Raw genomic sequence first — 11029 nt, forward strand, 5'->3', positions numbered from 1 at the left:
TTTACAATACTATTACCGATTATTCTTGCCAATACCGAGACTTTACAATGGTATTACAGATTATTCTTGTCAATACCTCGAGACTTTACAATCGTATTACCAACTATTCTTCCGCTGATAATGAATTTATCCCGTAATACATTCAAATCCAGGAATTTCAGATTAGACAGATTTGCTTCCCTTTCATCATGTACTCGAAGTAATTATATGTTTCTTTCTTCTTCTTTTAAACCGTTCATTTTAATTTATTCTTCTCTTCCTCCCTCTTCTTGTTTTATTTCTTTCCCATTTGTTGCGTAACGATTGTTTTAGTTTTGGTATATGTATTTTTGTCTTTTGTATGATATTGTTTTAGTAATTGTTACATGTATTTTTGTCTTTTGTATGATATTGTTTTAGTAATTGGTACATGTATTTTTGTCTTTTGTATGACATTGTTTTAGTAATTGGTACATGTATTTTTGTCTTTTGTATGATATTGTTTTAGTAATTGGTACATGTATTTTTGTCTTTTGTATGATATTGTTTAGTAATTGGTACATGTATTTTTGTTTTTTGTATGATATTGTTAGCATTACTTTTTATCAGGATGTGTCTATTCGGCTGATATACTTATGACAATCTGCAAGCTTGCCTTCCACATAGGTAAATTTACGACCAACGAGGTCTGAAATAATCTGCTAATGACCCTACAGAAAAGGTAAAAACTACAAATAGTTGCAACATATAATCCTACCTAAGAAAAGTAGTGATCATTGGTAACTTGCGATAATAGAACAACTTTGATGCCTCAGTTGTACGAAGTCTACAGGAGTATGTCATGCACAAAACCCATAGGAGTATGTCATGCATGGAGTCCCATGAGTATGTCATGCACGGAGTCCCATGAGTATGTCATGCATGGAACCTACATGAGTATGTCATGTACGGAGTCCCATGAATATGTCATGCACGGAGTCACAGGAGTATGGTCATGTACGTAGTCACAGGAGTATGTCATAAACAGGGGCCACATTAATATGTCATGAATGGAGCCCTTGAGTATGTAATGAAATAAACGGGGGCTGCAGGAATATGCAACAAAATGCGCGTCACAGGAGTATGTCTTGAATTGGGGACACAGGAGTATGTCCTGAATTGGGGACACAGGAGTATGTCCTGAATTGGGGACACAGGAGTATGTCTTGAACTGATGTCACAGGGGTATGACATGAAATATTATCTACTGTCCAAATCTTATTAGTGTATATTACAGGGGTGATTCCACATTTTCACACATGGTTGAGGTGCTGTGATGTGATTTGGATTTTTAACGTAGCTTTAACAATTTTTCAGTCATATCGCTACGATGTCTGCAATGTGGCAGTTTATAGTGATGTCTAGCACTGGGGCATCATGTCGCAGACATGTAGCATGATGTCCCACCCAGTCACATTATCCTGACACCGGGCCGACCAGTCCTAACACTAACCTCTTAATGCTGAGCGCCAAGCGAGGCAGCTGTTAGTACCGTTTTTGTAAGTCTTTGGTATGACTTGGCCGGGGATCGAACCCACGACCTCCCGCATCCGAGGCGGACGCTCTAACCACTAGGCCACCGGAGCGGTCCACACATGGTTGAGAATTTCTGAGACAGGTTCTAGAAGAATTACCTTCTATACACGCTTATAAGGTAATTCAAATGCAAACTACACAGACCAATAATGTGCCGGCAGATCTAAGTCATTGAAGTTTGTTAAGAAAAATCAGTTGAACACACAACATAGACCCTGATCTGCAGGCGCATTATACGATAATAAATCAGGTTCTTTGTTGTTTGCAGTTGGACACGACTCAAAAGCAAGTACATGGATATTGTAAACCGTTTTATTCTAGCATGAAATATTTCACGTTTGACGTTCTCTTATTTTCGAATGAGATTAGTGTGATTTCAAGGTTATTTCTTATGGGTAAATTAACTAATTCAAGGAATATTTAATTAGGTTTCTGGCTTGTATGTATGTATGTATGTATGTATGTATGTTTGCATGCATGCATGCATGTATGTATGTATGTATGTATGTATGTATGTATGTATGTATGTATGTATGTATGTATGTATCTATGTATGCAGTACCGGATTTACCATTGTGCTTAGGTGTGCTTAAGCACAGGGCCCCGTTGGCCAGGGGGACCCATCTTCCTGGCAAAAAAAATTTTACGATGAATTTTTTAAATGTTTTTCAAAAGTCAAAACGTCCTAAACTTCCTGAGTATGTATGCCTGACTACCTGTGTAGGCCTACCGGGCCTACCTCTTTCAGGGCCCTGAGTATGTATGCCTGACTACCTGTATAGGCCTACCGGGCCTACCTCTTTCAGGGCCCAGAGTATGTATGCCTGACTACCTGTGTAGGCCTACCGGGCCTACCTCTTTCAGGGCCCAGAGTATGTATGCCTGACTACCTGTGTAGGCCTACCGGGCCTACCTCTTTCAGGGCCCAAGTAAGGGGCCTCATAACTTAACTAGCACAGGGCCTCATTTGTCCTAAATCCGGCACTGTATGTATGTATGTATGTATGTATGTATGGGGGTAGCGCATGCGTGCCAGAGTGCGTGCGTGTGTGTATGTATGTAACGGGACAAGCACGTCCTATTGATCATGAGAGTCCAACCTTTCTTGGCTGGGGGCCAAAACAGGTAAAGTGCTTAAGGTAGTGTGCTGCATGCTCAGGAACAGTTCCTTATCACTTATTATGCGTATTAATTTAAATGCATATTTTCAAATGGACTGCATACATGGCCGCGGGCCGCACAATGCGAAGGACATCGCTGTGGGTTAGACACACCTGCTGTAGATGCATGATACAATGCTTTTATAAGCTGTATCTATCACTATATCTATTTAACCATATCTCTCTCTCTCTCTCTCACTCTTTCTTTGTCTCTCTCCCTTTTTCTGTCTCTCTGTCTCTCGCTCTCTCTGATAGATCGACTGCACAATATCAAAGACTTTTCTCCTACATTTTCTATAAAATCCATACGGTTAACACATAGGTCAAGTCTGATAAAAGATAACAGAAAATATAATATAAATTTTGCATGGAAAGGAAATACATAATCCAGGTTACTCAGATGGTATTTTACGACCAAAATGAAAGCATGACCTTGTGATCCTACCAAGGTAAAGGGGATATCTGTTGTGAGAGGTACGTAAGGTGAATCGGACGAGTTTATCTGCTGTATATTGTACCGATAATGGCTCAAAATCACCCTACCCTCAGGGAGCAGTGAACTCCCCAGGAAGTATTCATGTAAAAGACAACTCAACGCTACTATAGGACTCAAGGTACTAATTCAGTGCCCATAGTAAACCTATGCAAACACCATGATATTAAAAATTAAATAACAAAAGTTTTGAGTGCACATGATCAAAGCTATATTTATCAGTATAGATGAAACCTGGATGTCAGCTTCCGTGTTGAGGAAAGGATATGAGGCGCGCCATTTTCTGAATCAGCGTGTGTTTGAAACATGTGCTTTCAATTCCGCACCAAAGAGTCAGGTGCTAATTTTAGTAATGAGTGTTCCAAGCTCAAGACTATTAAAGGACTGAAATTCCATCAACTGAAATTCCATCAATAAAACAATGTCTCTGTTTTTTCCACTTACAATAGGAGAAGCTCTCAAAATATTCTTTTTCTAAAACATAACTTACTTTATACACCAATCCTGGTCAGCCAAACCCATATATACTTTATTTTATGTTCACCCATTTCCAGGCTGGTTCCCGCTTTTCCATATCATTAGTACCGTCTGTCCTATAAGGAAATATATGGAAAATAAAACCTTGATTATGGAAATTACGGATTAATTAAAGCTCTTTATCGTGCTTTAATTAATCCGTAGTTTCCATAATCAAGGTAATCCACAAACTGGAAAGGGAGAAAATTAAAACTGTGAACTGTGAACGAAGCAAGCAGCAATGTATATAGTAACGAAAACCTTGAAATGAAATCAATGTGGACGATTAAAGAGTTTAAATAGTAACAATAAAATCACTAAAAAGTATACCGTTAGTTTTCATTCATGATGTAGAGAGTTGAAACAAAACGGTATGTATTAGAGCGATCCCCGGCCAAGTCATACCAAAGACTTACAAAAATGATACCAACAGCTGCCTCGCTTGGTGCTCAGCATTAAGAAGTTAGTGTTAGGACTGGTAGGCCTGGAGTCAGGATAATGTGACTGGGTGGGACATCAAGCTACATGTCTGCGGCATGATGCCCCAGTGCTAGCCATTTCTATAAACTGCCACACTGCAGACATCGTAGCGATATGACTGAAAAATTGTTAAAGCTACGTTAAAAATCCAAATCACACCACACACTCCTGAAATAGAAGTATTACAATTGATAGACTAGCAATAGTAAATTACAATTATTGAAACTATATGGTCCATACTTGGTCAGTCACGGATATTATTTTATAGTATTTGTAATGTTCTTTTGCAACCATTTTAGGGTACCGTTTCCGTATAGTTCTCATCTTTTCAATCGACTGAAATACAGTTCCAATTCCTTATCGTTTCGAAGTACCCATCAATTTTGTTTCTTGATCTCCATATATTTTTGTACTGTGCTGTACTGTATCAAAGAAGTTTTAAGCGTCTCGCCACAGGTAGTTACTGAAATTCGGGTTTCCGCTTTAATTCAACTTTCAGGTTGATAAATTCCTCGTAAATGCTATTAAAAAGATTAAAAGGTTCTAAAAATTGAAAACAACTGTTCAAATGACTTATGTGTAATCGGGTCAGCATATCATTTCGTATAACATAGTTGCCTTCTTTTTCTACATTGTTTCAATAATCGTACCGACTAGTCTTCCTACCGTTCCCACCACCTTCTCGTACGTTAGTCATATCGCTACGATGTCTGCAATGTGACAGTTTATAGAAATGTCTAGCAATGGGGCATCATACCACAGACATGGAACATGATGTCCCACACAGTCACATTATCCTTATACCAAGTAATGGATTTAAACTTGGTTTCATAGCCAAACCTCTGTTTTGAATTTGGAAGACAGCATGGTTTTTACCCCCTCCCTAATCCCACCAGGTTAGTCTAAACACATTCCAACAACAACTTTGTTGAGGCAGCAAAATAGATTTCTTAGTCGATTACTTAACTCGATGGCCTATCAAGAAAATCATCATCGTCGTCAAACAAGATAGGGCTTTGACTAAGAAACTCCCATTTATACCCTCTACAGCGATTTTTTTAAACATGAAATCGCAAACGATTTTACACAGTAATACTATTTTACTTTTACCAATTTTTGACATTCACGCAAAATATACTGTAATAAGCAATCTAAAAAATCCACCCTGGTAAAGACAGCACTATCATACTTTTATATCCTAACGCGAATGTGTTAATGCCATCAGAACTCTATAGCTTGTCATCAAAATGACACAGGCCAGATTTTATAATGATATTAGTCGCAGTTTTATGACGATTAGATTTTTTGCCATCATCTCTACATGACAACTAAACCCATCTAGCCCAGGCTTTTACTTATCGAATACTATCACCGTACCTACTACATTTTTTTTGATGCCTTTTGCTGGGTTTTTTAACTTTATTATCCGACAGTTTTAAGAAAATACAACTTACTTCGCAATCCGATAAAATCAACGATATCAGCAATGTTTGTTTCATACTTAAACTCTTCTATAACTTTTTTGTTATTGTCACAATGAAATCTGCGTTGTTTTTTCGGTTTTTCTTTGTTGATAATCCTAAAGATCAAATAAGTCTCGTAAAACTCTTGATAAATATCGTTATCTTGTACATTAGCGATTCTGTTATCTTGTACATTAGCGATTCAGTGTCAGTAAATAACTGCTCTGCATTAGGCCACTTAACCTTAAAAAAGTCGTAGTGGAACCAGTACATTATCTTCTTTGATATCTCAAGCACTGCCATACCGACATAAACTGGCTTGATCAACTTGAAGTTTATCTTTCTTTTATAAACGGCTACTAGATTTTAATTAAATAATTTAATGCTAACAGAATCATCAAATGCAACAAGTTTATTACGACGTTCCACATTATTAACGATCTAAATATTGACGCGCTTTCTGATATTTTCCATGGTTTTGGCAAAGACGCTGTTGTTCATGAACTTTAAAAAGTGTTTTATCGAATTCTGTTTTTGCAACTGCTCTTCGGCTCGTATTAACGTCGATATAATCTTTCATCCAACATGACCGATTAAATTTAAGCATGCGATGAACGTTTCTTAATACATGATAGTGAACAAGTGCATGTTTAAGATATTTGTACCGTTAAAAGTATCTCCGTTTGTCAAGCAGACTGGGAACTACTTTGTTTTTGATAGATTTACACTGAGAATAATTTTGTTGTTTTCCTCATAATAAACTGTAATCGATCAGCATTGATTCTGGGCAAAATGGATACTCATTATGCGTATCATGAAGCTGAACAGGATAGTCAAGATCACCTTCAACAAAATAACTAATACCGTTGGTTACGATTTTACGAGTTTCATAAAAAAGCTTTTTTTCACTGATATATCTGAAACCACCATAAGGCATAGGCTCAGACATTGCATATCCTTAAAAATTATTACAATCGAGATGAACTATAAGCTTGATTGCGCTGTCTTATCGTGATCGTGTAAATAGTTATTGTGGGCGCTAGCATATTTGTTTGTTATGACACTTATTTCGCCTCTGACTCCCCACTCGATGAAATAGAACATGTCAGGCTATGTTAACAGCACTAGTTTTATTTGGCTATGTTTTAGTAATGCATCTCAGCTTAGTCGCGGTGCTGAATAATAACAAACTGGGTCAAAGACCGTAGTTATCAGCACTGACGTCTCTGAAATTTTAAAATATATCTGCGAGCAACAGAACATCTGTGATCAGATAGAATACAGTTGAACGAGTCCCAGATCGAACGAGTCCCAGATCAAACGAGTCCAAGATCGATTTAGCATGAGCATAATCATCATCGCTGATACTCTCAAGATTTAACCGAGAGAAAAAAAACGTGTCATTGTAAGGTAAACTTGTTTCATCAAATCTACAGTTGTCAAGGTATTCGAAGGGAAAGACACCTTTTTGTGTCAGTAAATTTGATTTCTTACCTAAATGCTCAAATTATCCAACTTACCGCAGCCTTTTACAAGCTGATCTAACGATGCTGCCATAAACTGAAAACTATCGATAAATCTTAACTTGCCGAGTGTCGCTGTCTTAGCGAGTAACATCGTGCTGATATTAACCACGTTGTTAAGATTTTTCAGAAGCCAAACAGCAGGATTCGCTCTACGATACATTTTTATTGATTTTGATAAACTTTTATCAACAGAACAGGTAAATTTATATGCTACTCCACAAGGAATATGTTCTTGGATTTTTCATGTGGAAGGTTTCTCAGGGTTATTTGCTGCTCCTAGCACTAGAAGTAAAATATATACGAAATCTGCGTAAATAACAAAAGGCACTTTCATCTTGCGTCTGTGATTTGTAAACTGTAGTATGTTTTCGTCTTTACCAAGCATATATATTCGTTTTACGTCAAAGCAATAATCGAGATGATTATCAAGTACTTGCTGAGACTTACAGTCGTGCAGGCATCTGACGCAGAAATGTTTCTTTTCTTCATGCTTGTTGTACTGACCTCCAACTAGCCCGTTAAAGACTTTTTTATCCACGCGTAATGATTTTTATAAAATAATAAATTTATTTTTTGTGATGCTCGATCGCTGATGTATCTAGGATAAATCTTTTTTGATTCATCATCGACAACAAACACGTTAATACCTCCTGTTAACTACAGACGTTTTGTTTTCCAAATTTTGGAGTTTGATTCTCAGCAACACGAACGTCAGTCTTACTAAAGTTTAGATCGTCAACATGACAAATATAATTCGATACTCGATATGGATGATCTCGTGCTGGAAATAATGCTGATAATATAGCCCACTGGAAACACTTGTTGTCACTATTTTTTATACTTACAGACTATTGAGCTACCTCGCAGTGAATTATATTTCAAAGTGAAATAATATTTCTGTTATTTTATCAAATATCCAATCTGATCCTGATGCTGTGTACTCATCGATTTTTTCCATATTTCTTGAAATATATTATCTAACAACGACATCAAAAATATAACCCAGTTAAAATTCGACGAGATCTTAATGTGATATAAGGATAAGCAAATTCCTCGCGTTGTTATTGAGACGCAGGCCTCTCTGCATCAAACTGCTGAGATTCATGAATCCCCGAAGTTATATTTAGCTTATAAAACTGAATATAAAACTGACCTATAATCTTTAGACTCTCTTGAGCGGCTAGCTCAGATTTAATTGTTGGCAGAAGTAGATGATATAAAGTTTTGGCAGAGAAATTTTCTAGTGAAAGTTGATTATCAAATTTAAAGTTGTTGTCAAACCCAGAAAATGCAGTTGCAATTTTTTTAGATTGATATACTTTTGTCGAGAATAAACTTCTCTTTGTGATATCAGCAAGTTTTAACATCGGTGTATCTACTGTTTTAATTTTTTAAAAAATTCTCTTTGGTATGAAACTTATCAGTTAGAGATTAGAAAAAACACAATAAAATAATGACACAAAATTTGTGTCAGCCTATTATCTTGAACGACCTCGCAAGGTGTCAAGAAGTATTATGGGTTCATCCTAGATATAACCTCTTTGCTGGCAACGAGCTTTGCGTTGTGATAAACATTCGAACAAACAATCTATCGGAATTTTAACTCCGGCTGGTTGTATAGTCAATAAGGAATCACCACATCATCTTAATAATCAGCACAAAATTGAACTGCAAGCAGTTTATTCAAACATCTGTCCTGAGAAAGTTTCTGAGATCTTCCCTCGTCAAGCAACAGTGGGCCAATTTCATCACCGTGTCTCTATCAGATATAATAAAAATATTTGTTTGTATTTGAAAAGTTCTGATACCGCAGAATCTGTCAGCGACACATTAAACACAGAGTAAGGATCATAAGCAATAATAAAATTCACATACTTTTTTCTGTCTTTTCTTTGCTTATAAATATCTTGACAACGTTGAAGAGCAGGTTTATGTTAAAATTTTAACTCTGACAATGCTTACTTTTTCATTTGAGATTTTATTACAGTAGATAAAAGTTTTCTGAATAGTATTCACTGGTGAAAAGGTTGTCAGATCATTCCGCTGATCTTGATCGTGATACTGTAGAGAACAAACATTCCGAGTGTGAATTACATCAGGATTCGAAGAATCCCAATACTGCTAGCAGTCCAAGAACTGTTAACAGTTCAAAGTTCTATCTAGAAACATACCTTTTTTCCTGTCATCGAGGGTAAATTTTCTGATGAACCAGGTATAGTACCAGAAGATAAACAAGTTTATGTCACAGAGCAATCACGGTACAATGTGAAATATCATCTTGCTAAGAAGATTGAAAAATTTAATTTTACTATTTCTGAGCATCAGATATTCTGGGAGATATTAAAGACGTTTGTGAATCGTGGACAGATAGAAGTTTATGGTCGACAAAAAAAAAAACAAATTGGATTTTCTGTTCGCTAAGATTTTTAACCTGATGAGGGATCTAACAACAACACCAATACAATATTTAATATCATTGTGCAGGCAAGTGAAACATACTGTTTGATAACATCATTCGGAGGTAAACTAACGAATCAAAGTAGTTGTTGTTGTTGTAAAGAGCTACCCAATGTGTACCAGATCCTTAATTAAATTTTTTAAAATTTACAACACAACTTCAGCAGCAAGCTGCTGTTGTCAGCAGAGAGCGGAGCTCTCTAGGTCGTGATGATAACTCATATTTTGAAAATACGTGTTGGTTACTCATTTGTAAGAATGGGTGTTGGTCGGTCAGCATACACATGGATCACTCAGAAGAAGTGTTGGTCAGTCAGAATAGGTGTTGATCAGAATGAGTTGCTTGTCTGCGAGAAGTCCTGGATTATTCTTTTTATCTAATAAACGTCCCAAAGTCAAGTCTGTAAAAGGACTAAAATTCCATCAATAAAAAGTGTCTATTTTATTTCAGTTCTAAATAGCATAATCTCTCAAAATATTCATTTTATTAAACTTTTACTCGATATTATCAAGCAATCAGGGCCCTCCAGTCGCATATATACTCAATTTTATCCTCACCAATTGCTAGAAGGTTCCCATTTTCCCATAACAATAATACAGTGAAACATGAAGGGTCAATCTATTTAATTTGAGACAATAATTTTTATAATTAAAGAAAAAAAACATTTGCCTTAATCACGTAAACTTTGTGAATGGGGAATTCTACTTTCTTCCAGAATAATCTAAATCCCCCAGATTATATGGGATTTCCATACACAATCGAGCCATAGTTAAGTTAGATCTTACTAAAGCCCTGCATAACTGGAGTAGGACCCCTTGATCTGCTCGACAGTCTTCCTTTCCCATAACTCTTCTTGAACCCATGGCTTTTTGACAATTATGTCTGAGGTATCTAACACAGAGAAGGAAAGATAGTTAATGGTCAAGAAAAGCCTAAACAATTTGCTTTCCCTCAAAACAGGAATAAATGAACCGGAAAGATAAAATATTGGGTCATCATGATCTTTATGTAAAAGGGAGAAGTTTTAGATTTCGAAAATTCGAATCCGTCTCATTCTGCCCATTTTTGAACTTTATGAAGCATATCATATCTTCAGTTGATATTCAACAGGGCATTCACATTCTTTGAGCCATATGAGATCAAAAAGTCGATGTAAAAATCCCAGTCGGTTTCTGAATTAAGGCATTTCAAGATGTTAATTTTGATGTTGAAAAGAGTGAATGATAATACGCTGCCATAGGTACACTCGTATCCTGATGATAATTTTCAGAAAGGATGTTATCTACCTTAACGCTAAGATGTTAATCTTTCCACAAATTGAATATAAAAGATAGGTCGTGTCATAAATCCTCTCCGTGTAAAAAGATGGCATGTATATG

The sequence above is a fragment of the Sinohyriopsis cumingii genome, chromosome 7 (genome assembly GCF_028554795.1).
Source record: "Sinohyriopsis cumingii isolate HCF-2022 chromosome 7, ASM2855479v2, whole genome shotgun sequence".
In the NCBI taxonomy this organism is placed as follows: domain Eukaryota; kingdom Metazoa; phylum Mollusca; class Bivalvia; order Unionida; family Unionidae; genus Sinohyriopsis; species Sinohyriopsis cumingii.